Genomic DNA, 20,431 nt, shown 5'->3' on the forward strand with positions numbered 1-20,431 from the left:
CCCTTCAGAGGTATAGCGCTTTGATGACTCTTGCGCGTCAATGAACAAGTCTCGCAAGCAAGTGCGAATTACCGAGACATAAACAAAACGCTTATAGCCTCCCTATATATATATATATATATATATATATATATTAAAAATCAAGGTGTCATGGTAAAATAGCCATGCAGTCATATTGCATTAAATTCCAAAATGCGATGTTTTCTATCCGAATTTCATCGACTTTTGTAATTTTTGAAATAGCTTAGATGAAGTTCGGATACAGTTGTGTTAATTAGTGTTATAAAGTCTCAAATTAAAAAAATGCAGTTTCTGTTTGACAGATTGATATATTGGAAAAGGATAGTGTGGATGTTACATGTATGCTTATGAAGCAAAGTCGTAATCGAGATCAAAATATCCCGTCGTTCCCTGTAGTGACGTTGTGATAACTTCCGGTTTCACATTCGTCATTCCCTTAGGTTATCGGAGGTCACGTGATACCTGGGTACTATATAAGCCGAGACAATCGGGATGATAAGGATTCTGTGTCTGACGACCGGGGTGAAAGGTAGTCAGAAAAGAATAAGGTTTTGTAAGTATAAACCGAATAAAGAAATAGGTTTTTCCTTTACAGTTCTTCTTGCGGTTGATGCTTTATATCGGTCAAATTTAGCAAATTCCCTGCCTCTGCTCCCTCACATAGTTTAACAAGTTTGTATCATTTTCTTGTTAAAATACTTGATTTCTTTAAAGTTTAGAATTTTGATCAGTGTTGTGGTATGCTGTTGATTATAATTCGTATTCAATGCCATATTACGTGTGCCTAAAATTTACGTTGTCCCGGTAGCACGACGTACGCGCCTTTAATTTGAAGAGTTCCACTAAAGGAAATCATAAGTAAAAATTGAATTTGCTCTACCTGAAGATGCTTTAATATTTAGAATATGACTAATCATGGACCAGCTCTTAGTGAGAAGACGATTTTTACAGATTGTTTCCATATAGCCCTATGTAAAACAATTGTGACCCCACCCTACCTCCGGCGACTACAATTTGAAGAAGATGTTTACAGATTTGTCCTATATATCCCCATGTAAAACTTTGATCCCTTATTGTGGCCTCACTCTACCACCGGAGACCATGATTTGAACAAAGTTAACTTGAATCTACACTAAATTGTCCGGAAACTTACATGTACATTTCAACTTTTCTGGCCCAGTAAGATTTTAAAATGACCCCACCTTCTTTTTTGGCTTTTCTTGATTATTTCTCCTTTTAATGAAGTGTGTCCCTTCAGTTGAATAAACCTGAATTCCCTTTACCCAAGGATGATTTGTGCCAAGTGTGATTCAAATTGGTCAAGTGGTTCTTGAGAATTCGCAATTTCCCCCACTTCCAAGACAGTGTGGCACTTCATTTGAACTTGAATCCTCTTTATCCAAGCATGCTTTGTGGCAAATTTGGCTGAACTCTGCTCTGTGGTTCTGGAGAAGAAGTCGAAAATGTTAACAGTTACGGACGAATGTTGTTCAAAAAGTGATCAGAAAAGCTCACTCTTTCAGCTCAGGTGAGCTACTAATAACGCAGTTATACACAGTAGATAATAAATATTTAAAAAAATATCCATGCACTAGTCTCTCAGAAAATGTCTGGACAATATCAAATCACAGACAGATGGGCAGACAGACAAGTGGACTGATGATTCCATTATACCCTCTCCTAAACTTATGCAGTAGTCTCTGTGAGAGAACCTGTCATACAAAATCGAAAACAAAATGAATGGTCCCACAATGTTGAAGAAACACCTGTGAAAGGCAGAACAATTGTCCAGTCGTGGTGAAATGTACATTATAGAAAGACAGAAAAGATAAAAACCGATTTCTTTCATACATGTATCTTTTGCGGCCTGATATAGTTGATTTCTTGTTGGTGCTGATATGAACATGTGCATTATCACCGTTACGCGTGTTTTCAACGTTTTAAAGTGTGAGTAATATTTACTGATCCTTAGCAGTATATAAGGGTTAAAATGCCCAGAGCTTACCAAATGATTTTGTTATCTTTACCCAGAGTTATCGTTCCTTACACTCACATATACCTCTGTCAACGTCTCGAGTGGTTTTCAAGATCATTGTAAAACGGTGAAAATGCTCATATGAAATATAATTTCGACTTCAGTTGCGGATATATACGTAAATAAATCAATATTAAGTATATGTCAAGTCTTTCTGTGACGGAAGAAGCATTGAATTTGTTGAATCGCGGATATTGTTTGATTAAATGAAATAGGTAGACATACATCTTGCTCTACATTTTCCAAATATTTTTGAGACGTTAAAAGAGGTATATGTAAGCTTAAGGAAAGATGAATCTGGGCAGAGATTGAACTCAGCGTGCAATAACAGTAACTCGTACTCGGAACCTTTCGGTGCGGATCCTATCATTTCATGGAAACTTGGTGTTTATTGCACGCTGAAATCCTCTAGAATTTAGGACATTTTGATTACTAAATCATCATTAGCTATACAGTGAATTTATGTATTTGTTTTTAATATCAATACTTTCGAGTACGTAAAATATAAATAGTACTGACCTGTAAGTTGGTCAAACCTAAAATCACCTGACATTGAATTGTTTCCATATTTGGTATTGAACTCCATATGAGTGAAAAAATTCTCGAGAGGGACGTTAAACAAGTTAAAATCAATCAATCAGTCTTATTCAAATAAAAGGTTAAAAAAAAACTTTTTTCCAATAATATCAACCATGGCGCGAAGTAATTTGCAGAGCTCGCAGAATGTATATGTTCACATCCGGACAGACGGCACTAAAATCCGGATCTGTCTATATAATGAAATAAACATACTGTAGTCAACTCGTACAATATTGTTGTGCCAAAATTTTCACGAATTGAAAACTAAATATCTTTGTGATATCTCATATTTTAATATGCTTACAATGATATACATGTACACTTTACTTACAAAATAATAATTATTTCTTGTATGGAATTTTACACTGCAAGTTTTGCCAAATTTAACACAATTTGCAACCGTACCTTTGAAGTCATCAGTTTATACAGTGTTGCCAAATGTTTTCCAATATCGACTTTATGTACATTCCAAAATAAACGCTTAAAGTTAAACTGTACTTCAGATTTATTTTTACGCCCCCTTTATAAAAGATGGGACATTGATTTTCACTAAAATGTTGTGTCCGTCTGTAGACTAAGAGTTGTCTGCTTGGTATCTAAAATAAAAAAACATTTGCTTGATAGTTAGCAGACTTAGTACTGTGTCTGTCTCTAGAAAGATGATGACCCATCCATATTAATTACCAGGTTAAAGGTCAAGATCAAACTACTACAATATAGAAAAAATCTTGAGAACTCTTTATTTGACAGCAAATTTGAAAAAAGGTTAAAGTGTATATAACTTTTAATGAGGTCACAACGTCAAAGGTCAAATTGAAATATAATTTTGTACTAACAAATATGTTTCCTCCTATCATTACTCTCAGTACTTTGATTTGTATTTACATCCCGTTTCTGTATACTGACGGCCACGCTGTAAATCAATATTAGATGTAGCGCTTAAACAATTAATTAAAAGTTTAGAGTAAAAACAACAAAGAAAAGATTTCTCAACATTTGCAATACCAATATATTTTATACATACTCCAGTCACCCATGGGTTCTGATTGAATTTTAGAATTTTTTTAAAATGATACACTCATTACATATGTTCATATCATGCTCGTTTGAACACACATATAAGACATGCCTGTATTTGAATTGAAGACATAAATGAAAATCATTATATATTAGTTAAGCTCTTAAAGCTTTTTGGATCGATATCTAAATTAGCGCAAAAATAGCTCTGAGGAAAATAAATTTTTGTCCACCATAAGCTTCTAACTCTATGGGGGTAATATCTTTCAATTGCCTTTTGAACGCAGAAACCAAACACAAATTTCAAATTAATATTCAATCTCCCTCTCTCAGTAACATCGATTCGTGTAATACAGTCCCATTCTCAGCCATTAGTTCCCAGAAATCATTTTACATGTCCAAGGGAATATTCTATCTCACGTTGACTGGATGCTTTTGAGATTTCAAAACTCTGTAAATCTACACTTTAGCACTCGATTTAAAAAACTCTTTACATCAAAGTCCATTGTACCCCTTGATTTATAAAAAGCTACGTTTACTGGTTGATTTTGTTTAATGATAATAAACATACGGTTATAGAATTGGAATCAACATGGTCGAGACAGACTATTTAAAGATTAGCATACTGCTGAAATATGCTGATTGACGTGCCATTGAATACTCAAAATTATTTCAATAAAACTTCTTTGAAATACGTCGTTTATGAGATAAACCCGAGCAGTATATGTACATGTATTATATGTAATTTTACTAAAGTTCAATTTGTGAGTACAAATATTGTAAATTAGTATATATGTACATACACGTGTGAGTACAAATATTGTAAATTAGTATATATGTACATACACGTGTGAGTACAAATATTGTAAATTAGTATATATGTGCATACACGTGTGAGTACTGATATTGTAAATTTAAAGAAAGAAAGATGGATGGATGGATAGACAGACAGACAGTCATACAGAGAGACAGATAGATAGATGGATGGACGGACGGACGGACCGACCGACTGATCGATAGATAGATACTGGTGTTAGTACTGATAGTGAAAATTAATATATATGTAGATACATGTAACCAATACAATGTCGCAAACGGTCGGCGATTTTTTTTATACATACCACGAAATAAAACCCTCACTGTCAAATCAGTGTCAATTCCAATCATTTCACATCAAAGTCGACCCGACACTTGTTTTCCAAAAGTGTCCTGTTGATCAAGGGAACATATCAAAAGGTGTCTTTGGATTTCACTTATTGTATTACGGAAGCCAGTTCACACCTGCATCGTAAAAATTGCTTGCTACCGAGGCGGCGTCGAGAAGATATGCTTTACAGATCACCGTGTTTGGCCCTCACTAGGAGTGAGGGAAAAGGCGATTTATCCCAACGGCTTTGTTTTGATAAATAATTGAAAATCACTACAGGCATGTGATCATAAAAAGAGACCGAGAAGGAAAAGTACCATTGCCATGGATAAAAAAATTATACGAATTAGTCCGCACATGTATGTTTTATTATTCACATTACTCCCACTTGTGAGTGTTGTGAAAATACAATGGACGGAAATACAATGGACGAAAGTTGAGTGCATTAACACTTTTATCATCTTTGGTTCTAATGGTTGATTTATTTCCCCTTTATCCATTTTTTTGTGAGTTGTTCTTTTGTTTTGTTTATTGTTTTACATCCCGTTCCATAATTTTTTACTCGTACAAAGACCTCACTAACTTTAATTGAAATTCCTCAAATCTGGACCTATGCTTAGGACCGTGGTAAGTTTTTTTTTAACGTCCCAACCCCTGCAGCGACACGGGATCTCCGAGTTTTTAAAGGTTATATCCAAAAAAACCAGTACCTTTCACTTCAGATGCTGGGTGCAATTACTACCTGTGTTAGCTGCAGCTCTATGAGAAAATATTGGGACAGATCAGAGAGCTAGAGATCCACCCCTTATAAAAACCTTCGATTTACGGCGCACAAAAAGCTGCGCTTGGTTGAGGCCTGATATCGTTGTATTATTGTGTCGCCATTTCATAAATTTAATATAAAAAAATTCCAAACATATTTTCCTACTATACTTGTGTCCAAACATACCTTCAAATATTCATTAAAGCCCCCTACGACTCGAAAACTCACAGCTTCAAATGATTTCGTTTGTTGACGTAACCATGTTAGGTAGCCGGTCAATTCGAACCCTGTTGCTATTGGTATTTATTCATAATATTCCTTAACAAGTTATGTATTTGCTCTTCATTTATTATAAACACAAATAAGTAATAGAAATTCAAAAACTATGGTTTATCTAAAGGTAAAACAAGCTCTTGATTATTGAAAATGCCACAATAGTCTATTATGATCCCTAACACTCGTGTGGCAGGAATTGGGACCGAAACAGACTAATGAAAGCCGCATTGCCGTGAGTTTACATATTTGAATAATAATTATCTAAAATATCTATCTAAGATATGTGTAGGGATGTTAGTTTACATTTAGACGTTCTTGTGCAAGTGTGGAAATAAACCTGGATTTGAATTGACTGGCTACCTAACATGGCTACGCCAACGAAGGAAATCTTGAAAAGCTGTGAGGTTTTGGGTCGTATAGGGGCTTTCATGAATATTTGAAGGTATGTTTGAACACAAGCATAGTAGGAAAATATGTTTGGAATTTTTTGATATCGAATTTATGAGACAACAACATAAGAATACAACGAAATCAGGCCTCAACCGTGCGCAGCTTTTTGTGCTCCGTTAATCGAAGGTTTTTATAAGGGGTAGATCTGTAGCTCTCTCATCTGTCCCAATATTTTCTCAGAGAGCTGCAGCTACAGTTCTGCAACTATACCTGTGTTAAACATCGTAGCTTTGACGCGGCATCGAGCTCAAGAATCGAACCTGGGTTTCCCGGTTGCGAGGCAATCGCCGTAGTCATTAGCTAGCACTGTGACAGAACACCAGATTCCGCTTCCGTTCAGCCTCCCAAGCGTCCGTCACCAAATCCCTTTAACTTCCAGAAATTTTCGATTTTCCATCAAAGCTGATAAAAAAAAGGTTGATTATCTTTTTAAAAAGTATACATTTTCTTTCTATCATGAATTCAGTTATTCAGTTCCGTTACGTATAGAACGATATGTAACTTTCCGAATTTATAGAATTTGTTTGGGTGTGTGTGTGTGTGTGTGTGAAAAGTAAAGATGACGAACAGTGATCAATCTCATAACTCCTATAAGCAATACAAAATAGATAGTTGGGCAAACACGGACCACTGGACACACCAGAAGTGGGAGCAGGTGCCTAGGAGAAGTAAGCATCCCCTGCTATACTTATAACCTTATGAAATACAAGATGTTTTCCAAAGATTCCCGTCAAGCTTCAAACAGAAATTCATTAAGAACCTGCAGACAATCACATGAGCATATTTATTTTAAATAATGAATTGCGTAAAAGTGTTGTTAGTTAGAGACTATTTTTCTCTCAATTTCTTGGATTTAGAACATCCACAGGTGACCGTGATTGCGCATGTCCACAGTAATAGTTGGATATATTCAGCATCTGAACAATTCGTTGACAGATAAAAAATAAAATTCTAAAGCAATAAAAAGGCGTATGGCTTTCGTAATGTATACATATTTTACCATACAGACCATGCCAAAATATTTGTATAAAATACTCAAGTTTGAATTATAAGATCAATTACTTTAAAATAAAAAAGTCGTTGGTATTTGCAAATTGATGAATACGATTCAATGTACGAGATTGCGTTTGGATAATCGGACATGTACAGCACCATACGCTGTAGACTTATCATATAGATACGTAGATTTAATTTCTAAGTATTTTAATTAATTTAAAAATTTGATAAAACAAATTAGAACATTGTCAATATAAAATTTTGATATTATTTATACAATCGACAATGCATACTTTTTTAAAATGTACAGATGTATGCAAGTACACGTAGCTTGAATCACGGCATTCATTGTACGGAAGTAGTGACATTTATTCGCTAATATTTTTATGATTTCTGTAAGAACCATATGGGAGTAGTTGTCCCTTCCATGAAAGACAAATAGAGTGAATATATCAATGCACCATGGAAAATCCTGTAGATGTCGGGGCATGCGCATGTGAACCATAAATGCAGGTGAACATATTTTCCTGCTGTTATATTCTTTCTTACCATGGCGCGTACTTTTACATGTAACTGTCATATGGCGCATCGTGTGCTTCTTAACCAAGGTTGCAATTAAAATAATAGGATCTAACCCTTTTTTCAATCAGAGAAGCTAATCTTATTTTCCCCCAACATAATTGGCTTGATTATCTAACTATTTTACTTCAGATCTTCAAAATTAAACGTATTGAATTTTACTTGTACAAAAATGTCGATGATGGGGCTAACGTGATTTCAACTCATAAATACTTTCGTATACTTTGTGACAGATACAAAATCTTTCTTTTACAAGGAAGTCGTACGATTCATGGGACCTTTATAGTTAACTTGAACTTGACTGAATTTGAAAATATCTTACGTATGATCCCCTACCATGATGTATCTACCAGCGTGTTCCTCCAGTACGTTACGGGGAGCACTGGTTTCCCGTGCGTTTCGTCTTCTACAGTGCACTTTGTCAGAAAGACAGAACGATGCAATTAACCCATTTAGAAGAGACATGGAGTTGAAATATTGGTAACAATGTCGTGTAAAATACTCAAGCAATTTAATTGAATGTTTTATGCAGAACCTTTTTTTATGTTGATTCACAGAGTAAAACAGTTGGATTGTTTTTTCTTCTGTTTTCAACACAACTGTGTAATTTAATTTTAATGTGTTATGCAATTTCCTTCTAGATTGCTGCTATTAACGGTCATTTTGAGGGAATTCAAGTGCCGTTTGAGAAGCAGAATTATTAAATAAGAGAGTGATAATCCGTAAAAACAAAGCAGATGACTCAGACCGATTTGAGCTATAATGAACACAATCGCTTTTCTTCAGAAAGACGGAGTCGCTCCTTATTCTCAGTAACTCTTGCTCATCATGATTACTTAAGGAAAACTGATGCTGAAAATTGCTATACAACGACTTCAAAAGACCCTCTCAACAATTATCATCCATAATCAATAAAAAATGAAAGTTTAAACATGGCAGGACATGTACGATGTAGCTTTGTTTGATACTTATATAATCACAGAATACATTACCTGACAAAATCGATCCTACTTTTGATTTGTGTATATGTGTTTTGTGAATATGAATACATAAGATGGCCGTGATTCATTTCTTTATTTGACTAAAGTGTCAGTTGGCAATTAAAACATGTCGACTCTCCTTCTCTAGCCCTATATATATATGGCGCGCTAAGCCTCACGGGATACATGTTTCTTCTCCTCGCTGTCGCGATTCCAGTAATCTACAGAATTAATCATCAATGCAAGGATTTAATTCCTCTGTATTCTTATGAATAGCTGTTATATGAAATTTTCTTTCTTCTGCTTACATGAGTAAATTTTCTGACAGCGATGTCAATCTCGCTCTACATACAGCGGTATGCTAAACCTCGTGGATTTTTTTAAGTATACTCGAGTGTTCCTCTTTATGTAACCTTAACGTCGGGAGTCGGGTCTTCGCGACTTTTAGAGATTCGTTTTGCGATTGAGGTCGCACCTGCAAACGATTCTTATAACAACTGGATTACATTCACGTGCACTAAATATCGATGCAACAGTGTATCACAAAAAGCTAGCAATATTAAAGTAGATATAAATATAAGAACTCATCATATAATAGGTATAACAATATTTTATACGAAACATAAAATTAACATTTTCTGGAAAATCTGCAGATAAATAAAAAAAATATATATCATGAAAACCCATGATTACCATGTACCATTGTAAAAACGATATTCATTTACATCTCGGTAAAATATTTCGGTCTAATGGTACAAACACCTGATTGAGAACATTAAACAATAACACATCAATTAAAAAAAATAATCTCTTGATATAACAGCTTTATTTCATCAATGATTTACACGTCAAGATGTACTACGTACGATTCATATACCTTGCATGTCGGAAGCACTGCTTGTGTATACATGAACGTGTTAGTTAATGTTAAACCTACGTACGTTTCACATACGTGAAAAAACCCCGTACGTATCGTGTACCATATATATATAGCGCATGATCTTTACTCATATCCGCCGAGCACGTGTACCTCACGTTTTGTGCATAAAACACGTTAGACTTATCGATACCGTACAGATGCAAGGTGAAGATAACAAACAGTGATCAATCTCATAACTCCTACAAGCAATACAAATTAGATAGTTAGGCAAACACGGACCCCTGGACACACCAGAGGTGGGATCAGGTGACTAAGATGAGTAAGCATCCCCTGTTGACCGGTCACACCCGCCGTGAGCCCCATATCCTGATCAGGTAAACGGAGTTATCCGCAGTCAAAATCAGTGTGCCAAGAACGGCTTAACAATCGGTATGAAACACGTCAGACAGCATTTGACCCAATGCGAGGTTGTATTGTTATAACGACCATGGAATTTGCGAAATGCTGACTTCAATCGCGACTGTTGAAATCCCTGTACCATCAACTTGTTTGTCAGTAGCTTACCTCGATTTAAAAACTGACTATACCCAGAACAAGCTCTTGCATATCGAATCAGTTGAGATATATAAACACCATATGCAGGTGATAATGGAATATTGCTACGTACGTTAAACGTCCTGTAGAAATGCATGATTGTTCTAATGTATACGTACATGTATCAATCTCATAACTCCTATAAACAATACAAAATAGAGAGTTTGGCAAACATGGAGCCCTGGATATACCAGAGATGGAATCAGGTGCCTAGGAGGAGTATGCATCCCCTGCCGACCGGCCACATCCGCCGTGAGCCCTATATCTTGTTCAGATAAATGGAGTTATCTGTAGTGAAAATCTGTGTGCCAAGAACAGCCTGACAATCGGTATGAAACACGTTATAACGACCATAGAATTTGCGAAATGCTGACATTAAAAGAGACTGTTGGAACCCCTGCACCATCAACTTGTTTGACAAGTACGTTCATCATGTGCTTGAAATGTTCGCATTAAGCATATATTTAAGGCATGATTCGCGTGTGATTAGTTTCAACGTGCGTTCCACGTTTTGCGATATAATATATGCATTGTATAATAATCTACTGGAAGAAAGTGAAATCCCATCCAATGTATAAGTTAATCACAAATTAAGATTCTCATATCACATAACCATATATAGTCATATATTTAACAGAGCATCCTATTTAATCAAAACATCGATATTACTTTAAAGTGTTATATTTGTCACATTTAAATATTATTCTCGCCAAGTGTCAGATTTGTGTGTTTGTGTGCGTGCACGCACGTGTACTTGTCTAAATGGTTATGAAAGAGCATTACAGACCGTTCTTTTTCAATCATTATTCATTGTAATATTTTATGCTTATGATGAATAGAATATTTCTTACATATTTCAATGTTTTACACGCCAACAAATGAATATGACACCAAGATTAGGAAACTATCTTTTTTAATGAGTTTAAATAATTCAATGTGTTACAAAATTTTATTTTCCAGAACTTGTTAATAAATACAGAATCTGTATCACTGTCTGTAGATATAACAAGAGGTACTGTGAGCAATGCTCACTAAGAATACCCCCCGCTTACCCCAATCTCCCAAAGGGTGTTAATAGGTATAAATTACCTCTTTCCGGAGTGTAAAAATATGGTATGCCTTTGTAGAAGAAAATGGAAGATATAGTCCGAACACAGATCCATGGTATAAACCTATAATTTTGACCTTGAGATCAAAGGTCAAGGTCATAAAGAGGTCATGAATGTACATGACACATAGTCTCATGGTGATAAACCCATGTCTTATGGTATGACTATGTCAAAACCCTATAATCAATTTTGACCTTGAGGTCAAAGTTCATGGTCATATAGAAGCCATGAAGGTACCCAACACATCGTCTCATGGTGATACACTCATGTGTCAAATATGGTATGCCTATGTCAAAGAACAAAGAAGTTATGGCCCGGACACGAATCCATTGTAAAAAACACCCTTTAATTTTGACCTTTAGGTCAAGGTCATATAGAGGTCATGAAGGTACTCGACACATCGTCGCATGGTGATCCACCTGTGTGCCAAATATGGTATGCCTATGTCAAAGAACAAAGAAGTTATGGCCCGGACACGAATCTGCACAGACAGACAGATGGACAGACAGACAGACGGACGGAGGGACAGACATACAGACAGAGTGATTCCTATATACCACCCTGAACTTCGTTCCCGGGGGATATAATAATTAATAAACAGAATCTGTATCACTGTCTGTATATATCATAATTAATATATAATTAATATACAAAATCTGTATCACTGCCTGTAGATATCATAATTAATATACACAATCTGTATCACTGTCTGTAAATATCATAATTAATAAACAGAATCTGTATCACTACCTGTAGATATCATAATTAATATACAGAATCTGTATCACTGCCTGTAGATATCATAATTAATAAACAGAATCTGTATCACTGTCTGTAGATATCATAATTAATAAACAGAATCTGTATCACTGTCTGTAGATATCATAATTAATAAACAGAATCTGTATCAATGTCTGTAGAGATCATAATTAATAAACAGAATCTGTATCACTGTCTGTAGATATCATAATTAATAAACAGAATCTATATCACTGTCTGTAGCTATCATAATTAATATACAGAATCTGTATCACTGTCTGTAGATATCATGCAAGGTGAAGATAACGAACAGTGATCAATCTCATAACTCCTATAAGCAATACAAAATAGATAGTTGGGCAAACACGGACCCCTGGACACACTAGAGGTGGGATCAGGTACCTAGGAGGAGTAAGCATCCCCTGTTGACCGGTCACACCCGCCGTGAGCCCTATATCCTGATCAGGTAAACGGAGTTATCCGCAGTCAAAATCAGTGTGCCAAGAACGGCTTACATTTATGTAACAATCGGTATGAAACACGCATTTGACCCAATGATAGGTTGTATTGACGAACTAGATCGTTATAGCGACCAAAGAATTTGCGAAATGCTGACTTCAAACGAGACTGTTGAAACCCCTGCACCATCAACTTGTTTGACAGTAGCTTACCTCGATTTAAAAACTGACTATACGCAGAACAAGCTCTTGTATATCGAGTCATTTGAGATATATAAACACCATATGCAGGTGATAGTGGAATATTGCTACATAAATTTTTTTTTTTTTTTTTTTTTTTTAGGTTCATACTACATTTATTCACATTATGACAGTCAGGGTTTTAACATCATGCCCTTACAAACCCACCTGACTAGGGGGTACAGGGTATTTTATCTACCATTTACTCACACATCCACTCTAATAGGCATTCATTCAAAGATAGGAAAAAAGGAAGAAAATTAGAAAGGAATGAAATTACTCTGGCTTATCATATGTACACTATACAAAATAATATTAATCTAATAGGTTGTCACAAACTAAAGGTTTTATCGCAATTCACCTTTGAATTAGAACGCTTTGGCCGATATAGTATTGCGTTGTGTGACGACACAATTGAATCCGTTTGTAATACAATTGCGAAATGCAACAGAAACTCTCATTGGTCCATATGTATAAGTCCGCCCAAATTCCCTTATACGGGAGTAGTCAGCATTTGAAAACATGACGGCCAGATGCTAGATGGAAAAAAAAAACTTCAAAGGAAGAAAGAGAAAAAGTTGTATTCTTGTGTTGTCTCATAAATTTAATATAAAAAAATTCCTAACATATTTTCCTACTATACTTGTGTCCAAACATACCTTCAAATATTTATTAAAGCCCCATACGACCCAAAAACTCGATCACAGCTTTTGATGATTTCGTTCGTAGACGTAGCCATGTTAGGTAGCCAGTCAATTCGAATCCCGGTTCATTTCCATATTGGCACAATAGCGTCTAGATGTGTACTAATTCCCCACAAATATTTTAGCTAAATTGTTTAAATAATATACCACCCCAGTCCTATTAAATGATAATTATTCAAAAATCTAAACTCACGGCAGTGCGGCTTTCATTAGTCATGAGCGGCCGCGCTGGCCGATCTCCATCTAATGGGCTTATGTAGCATTTTCGTTCATCTAGAGCTTACTTTACCTAATTACAAAAACTGGTACAAAAATGTTTTAATTTCTATTAATTATTCGTGTTGATAATAAATGAAGAGCGAATACATAACTTACAACCGATTTTATGAATAGATACCAATAGCAAGAGTTCGAATTGACCGGCTACCTAACATGGCTACGTCAACAAACGAAATCATTTGAAGCTGCGAGTTTTCGGGTGGTGTGTGGCTTTAATGAATATTTGAAGGTATGTTTTGACGCAAGTATATAGTAGGAAAATATGTTAAGATTTTTTTATATTGAGTTTATGAGACAGCAACACAAGAATATACCGATTTCAGGCCTCAACCGTCCGCAGCTTTTTGTTACCCGTAAATCGAAGGTTTTTATAAGAGGTGGATCTTTTCAGAGAGCTATGTACAGTTCTCCAGCTACGCTGAATCCGCTCGAGAAAGTGGGCGGGCTGTAATCGGCCAATGAGAACTCTTGTTGTATTACATCAGACATGTCATTCAAATTGTTCAATCGTCTCATTCAATTGTGTCGTCACACAACGCAATATTATATCGGGTAAAGCGTTCTAATTCAAAGGTGAATTGCGATAAATGTATAACAAATGTACTGTTATGACATTGATAATAACTTCCGATGATATACATAGGCTAATTAATATATACAATTACATATTATATATTCTGGATGATCTAAAATCTATAAATATATAAATATGGGAAGTTGACGATGGAGAAGCTGAAATCATCCCGTTTGTCATACAGTTGAGTTGTCAGTTTGCCATTAATGTCTACTTTCAATAAAATATCTAAGTATGAAGCAGAAGTGGACGACTCTGTGGTGTCCTTTATTTCGAGCTCACAGAGATATATCAAATCGACATATGAATGAAAGCATTTTATTGTTAATAGACAAAACGTCATCGATATATCTAAATGTCGAATTGAATGCCACAGCGAGAGATTTTTTCTTCTCGCGAAGTTTTTTAATAAATTCTGCTTCATATGAATATAGAAACAGGTCAGCTAACAAAGGAGCACAATTCGTGCCCATGGGAATTCCAACAGACTGTTGGAAGACCTGATCACCAAAGACCACGAAAATATTGTCAATGAGGAACTCTAGCATATTTTTTATTTCAATTTCAGAGTACTTGTGCGTGGAATCAGAGTGGTGTTTAACAAAGTAAGTTTTTGAATGACTGATCACTAGACATGAATATTTCCGTTTTCCGTTTTTGTTGAAGAAGCAACTGTCTATGATGTCAAAAAGTCTAGTCTTTAATTTATCGTGAGGAATGGTCGTGTATAGTGTTCAAAAGTCATAGGTTTTAATGTTATTGATTTGGGAAAAATTCTGCGATTTCAAATTTACTAAAAGTTCTTTAGAATTTTTTAGAATCCACATTTGATTAACACCACTTCTGGCATATGTAGTCGCACAGTAAATTTGAAGTTTCTCCTTCACAGCTGTTAATATTTTCGTGAGGAGCAAAGATAGGGGCTTGGTAGAGGACTTACTGGATCCAGCAATGTATCTTTGTTTGTAAGGGTTTTTATGTAGTTTAGGAATCCAGTATAGGTACGGTAACTCATATTCATTCGACCCATTGACTGTGAAATTAAATGTGTCTAAAACTGAAGCATGGTTTTGAAGAATTTCATCTTTTGAAAGGGCAGTTGGAGTATAAGTATAATTACCAAAAGTGGAATTAATGCCAAGTTAGTTTAAAATACAGTTGTAATAATGAGCCTTACAAACAAAGACAATGTTGTTACTAGCTTTGTCAGCTGGAACCAAAACATATTCCTCATGTAACCTATTTAATTCTTTTATCACTTCTAGTTTACTAAACACAGAAGGATAGATGGTACGTACTTTTGTTTTCATGTGTCTAATGCGGGATTTTGATATCCCTCTTCAGCTTTTAACCCATTCTGACAATGTATCAAGTTCTTCTTTTTCATATTTAGCTCATCGTCTGGCGTAATCTTCGACAGAATTCATAATAGAGATGAAGTTCTGTCGCCAATTAAAAGACCGAGGTTCTCTGTATTTAGGACCTTTTAGAATAAGTGATTTGAGGTCCTCATTTTCAACTATACATGCATCAAAATCACCAGTAATGGCATGTCCAGCTGGACTATAGTTGAAAGAAGATGAAGAACAAGAACATGTTGGTGGATTACGTATAAGATGGTCTATATCTAGGCACTGCAAAGTTTGTTTATAATTAAAAAGTTTGGATGCAATAGTAGAAGTATAGCTGTAGGAAATACAGGGTGTATACTTGAACTTGAAATAAGTTGGAATACACGACTGAACCCTTTTAAATAATTAATAAACTGAATCTGTATTTCTTTGTGTAGATATCATAATTAATAAACAGAATCCGCATCACTGTCTATAGATATCATAATTAATAAACAGAATCTGTATCACTGTCTGTAGATATCATAATTAATATACACAATCTGTATCTCTGTCTGTAGATATCATAATTAACAAACAGAATCTGTATCACTGTCTGTAGATATCATAATTAATAAACAGAATCTGTATCACTGCCTGTAGATATCATAATTAATATACAAAATCTGTATCTCTGTCTGTAGATATCATAATTAATAAACATAATATGTATCACTGCCTGTAGATATCGATATCATAATTAATATACACAATCTGTATCTCTGTCTGTAGATATCATAATTAATAAACATAATATGTATCACTGCCTGTAGATATCATAATTAATATACAGAATCTGTATCTCTGTCTGTAGATATCATAATTAATAAACATAATCTGTATCACTGCCTGTAGATATCATAATTAATATACAGAATCTGTATCACTGTCTCTATATATCATAATTGATTTACACAATCTGTATCACTGTCTGTAGATATCATAATTAATAAACACAATATGTATCACTGCCTGTAGATATCATAATTAATAAACAGAATCTGTATCACTGTCTGTAGATATCATAATTAATATACACAATCTGTATCACTGTCTGTAGATATCATAATCAATATACAGAATCTGTATCTGTCTGTAGATATCATAATTAATATACAGAATCTGTATCACTGTCTGTAGATATCATAATTAATAAACACAATCTATATCACTGTCTGTAGATATCATAATCAATATACAGAATCTGTATCACTGTCTGTAGATATCATAATTAACAAACAGAATCTGTATCACTGTCTGTAGATATCATAATTAATATACAGAATCTGTATCATTGTCTGTAGATATCATAATTAATATACAGAATCTGTATCACTGTCTGTAGATATCATAATTAATATACACAATGTGTATCATTGCCTGTAGATATCATAATTAATATACAGAATCTGTATCACTACCTGTATATATCATAATTAATAAACAGAATCTGTATCACTGTCTGTAGATATCATAATTAAGATACACAATCTGTATCTCTGTCTGTAGATATCATAATTAATAAACATAATATGTATCACTGCCTGTAGATATCATAATTAATATACACAATCTGTATCTCTGTCTGTAGATATCATAATTAATAAACATAATATGTATCACAGCCTGTAGATATCGATATCATAATTAATATACACAATCTGTATCTCTGTAGATATCATAATTAATAAACATAATATGTATCACTGCCTGTAGATATCATAATTAATATACAGAATCTGTATCTCTGTCTGTAGATATCATAATTAATAAACATAATCTGTATCACTGCCTGTAGATATCATAATTAATATACAGAATCTGTATCACTGTCTCTATATATCATAATTGATTTACACAATCTGTATCACTGTCTGTAGATATCATAATTAATAAACACAATATGTATCACTGCCTGTAGATATCATAATTAATAAACAGAATCTGTATCACTGTCTGTAGATATCATAATTAATATACACAATCTGTATCACTGTCTGTAGATATCATAATCAATATACAGAATCTGTATCACTGTCTGTAGATATCATAATTAATATACAGAATCTGTATCACTGTCTGTAGATATCATAATTAATAAACACAATCTATATCACTGTCTGTAGATATCATAATCAATATACAGAATCTGTATCACTGTCTGTAGATATCATAATTAACAAACAGAATCTGTATCACTGTCTGTAGATATCATAATTAATATACAGAATCTGTATCATTGTCTGTAGATATCATAATTAATATACAGAATCTGTATCACTGTCTGTAGATATCATAATCAATATACAGAATCTGTATCACTGTCTGTAGATATCATAATAAACAAACAGAATCTGTATCACTGTCTGTAGATATCATAATTAATATACAGAATCTGTATCATTGTCTGTAGATATCATAATTAATAAACAGAATCTGTATCACTGTCTGTAGATATCATAATTAAGATACACAATCTGTATCTCTGTCTGTAGATATCATAATTAATAAACATAATATGTATCACTGCCTGTAGATATCATAATTAATATACACAATCTGTATCTCTGTCTGTAGATATCATAATTAATAAACATAATATGTATCACTGCCTGTAGATATCATAATCAATATACACAATCTGTATCTCTGTCTGTAGATATCATAATTAATAAACAGAATCTGTATCACTGCCTGTAGATATCATAATTGATAAACAGAATCTGTATCACTGTCTCTATATATCATAATTAATAAACAGAAACTGTATCACTGCCTGTAGATATCATAATTAATATACACAATCTGTATCACTGTCTGTAGATATCATAATTAATAAACAGAATCTGTATCACTGTCTGTAGATATCATAATTAATAAACAGAATCTGTATCACTGCCTGTATATATCATAATTAATAAACAGAATCTGTATCACTGTCTGTAGCTATCATAATTAATAAACAGAATCTGTATCACTGTCTGTAGATATCATAATTAATAAACAGAATCTGTATCACTGTCTGTAGATATCATAATTAATATACACAATCTGTATCACTGCCTGTAGATATCATAATTAATAAACAGAATCTGTATCACTACCTGTAGAGATCATAATTAATATACAGAATCTGTATCACTGCCTGTAGATATCATAATTATTATACACAATCTGTATCACTACCTGTAGATATCATAATTAATATACACAATCTGTATCACTGTCTGTAGATATCATAATTAATATACACAATCTGTATCACTGCCTGTAGATATCATAATTAATAAACAGAATCTGTATCACTACCTGTAGAGATCATAATTAATATACAGAATCTGTATCACTGCCTGTAGATATCATAATTATTATACACAATCTGTATCACTACCTGTAGATATCATAATTAATATACACAATCTGTATCACTGTCTGTAGATATCATAATTAATATAGAGAATCTGTATCATTGTCTGTAGATATCATAATTAATAAACAGAATCTGCATCAATGTATGTAGATATCATAATTAATATACACAATCTGTATCACTGTCTGTAGATATCATAATTAATATAGAGAATCTGTATCATTGTCTGTAGATATCATAATTAATATACAGAATCTGTATCACTGCCTGTAGATATCATAATTAATATACAGAATCTGTATCACTGTCTGTAAACATCATAATTAAATAACACAATCTGTATCACTGTCTGTAGAGATCATAATTAATAAACAGAATCTGTATCACTGTCTGTAGACATCATAATTAATAAACGGAATATGTATCACTGTCTGTAGATATCATAATTAATATACAGAATCTGTATCACTGTCTGTAGATATCATAATTAATAAACAGAATCTGTATCACTGTCTGTATATATCATAATTAATATACAGAATCTGTATCACTGTCTCTATATATCATAATTGATTTACACAATCTGTATCACTGTCTGTAGATATCATAATTAATAAACACAATATGTATCACTGCCTGTAGATATCATAATTAATAAACAGAATCTGTATCACTGTCTGTAGACATCATAATTAATATACACAATCTGTATCACTGTCTGTAGATATCATAATCAATATACAGAATCTGTATCACTGTCTGTAGATATCATAATTAATATACAGAATCTGTATCACTGTCTGTAGATATCATAATTAATAAACACAATCTATATCACTGTCTGTAGATATCATAATCAATATACAGAATCTGTATCACTGTCTGTAGATATCATAATTAACAAACAGAATCTGTATCACTGTCTGTATATATCATAATTAATATACAGAATCTGTATCATTGTCTGTAGATATCATAATTAATATACAGAATCTGTATCACTGTCTGTAGATATCATAATCAATATACAGAATCTGTATCACTGTCTGTAGATATCATAATTAACAAACAGAATCTGTATCACTGTCTGTAGATATCATAATTAATATACAGAATCTGTATCATTGTCTGTAGATATCATAATTAATAAACAGAATCTGTATCACTGTCTGTAGATATCATAATTAAGATACACAATCTGTATCTCTGTCTGTAGATATCATAATTAAT

Source organism: Ostrea edulis, chromosome 5, assembly GCF_947568905.1.
Source record: "Ostrea edulis chromosome 5, xbOstEdul1.1, whole genome shotgun sequence".
Lineage (NCBI taxonomy): Eukaryota > Metazoa > Mollusca > Bivalvia > Ostreida > Ostreidae > Ostrea > Ostrea edulis.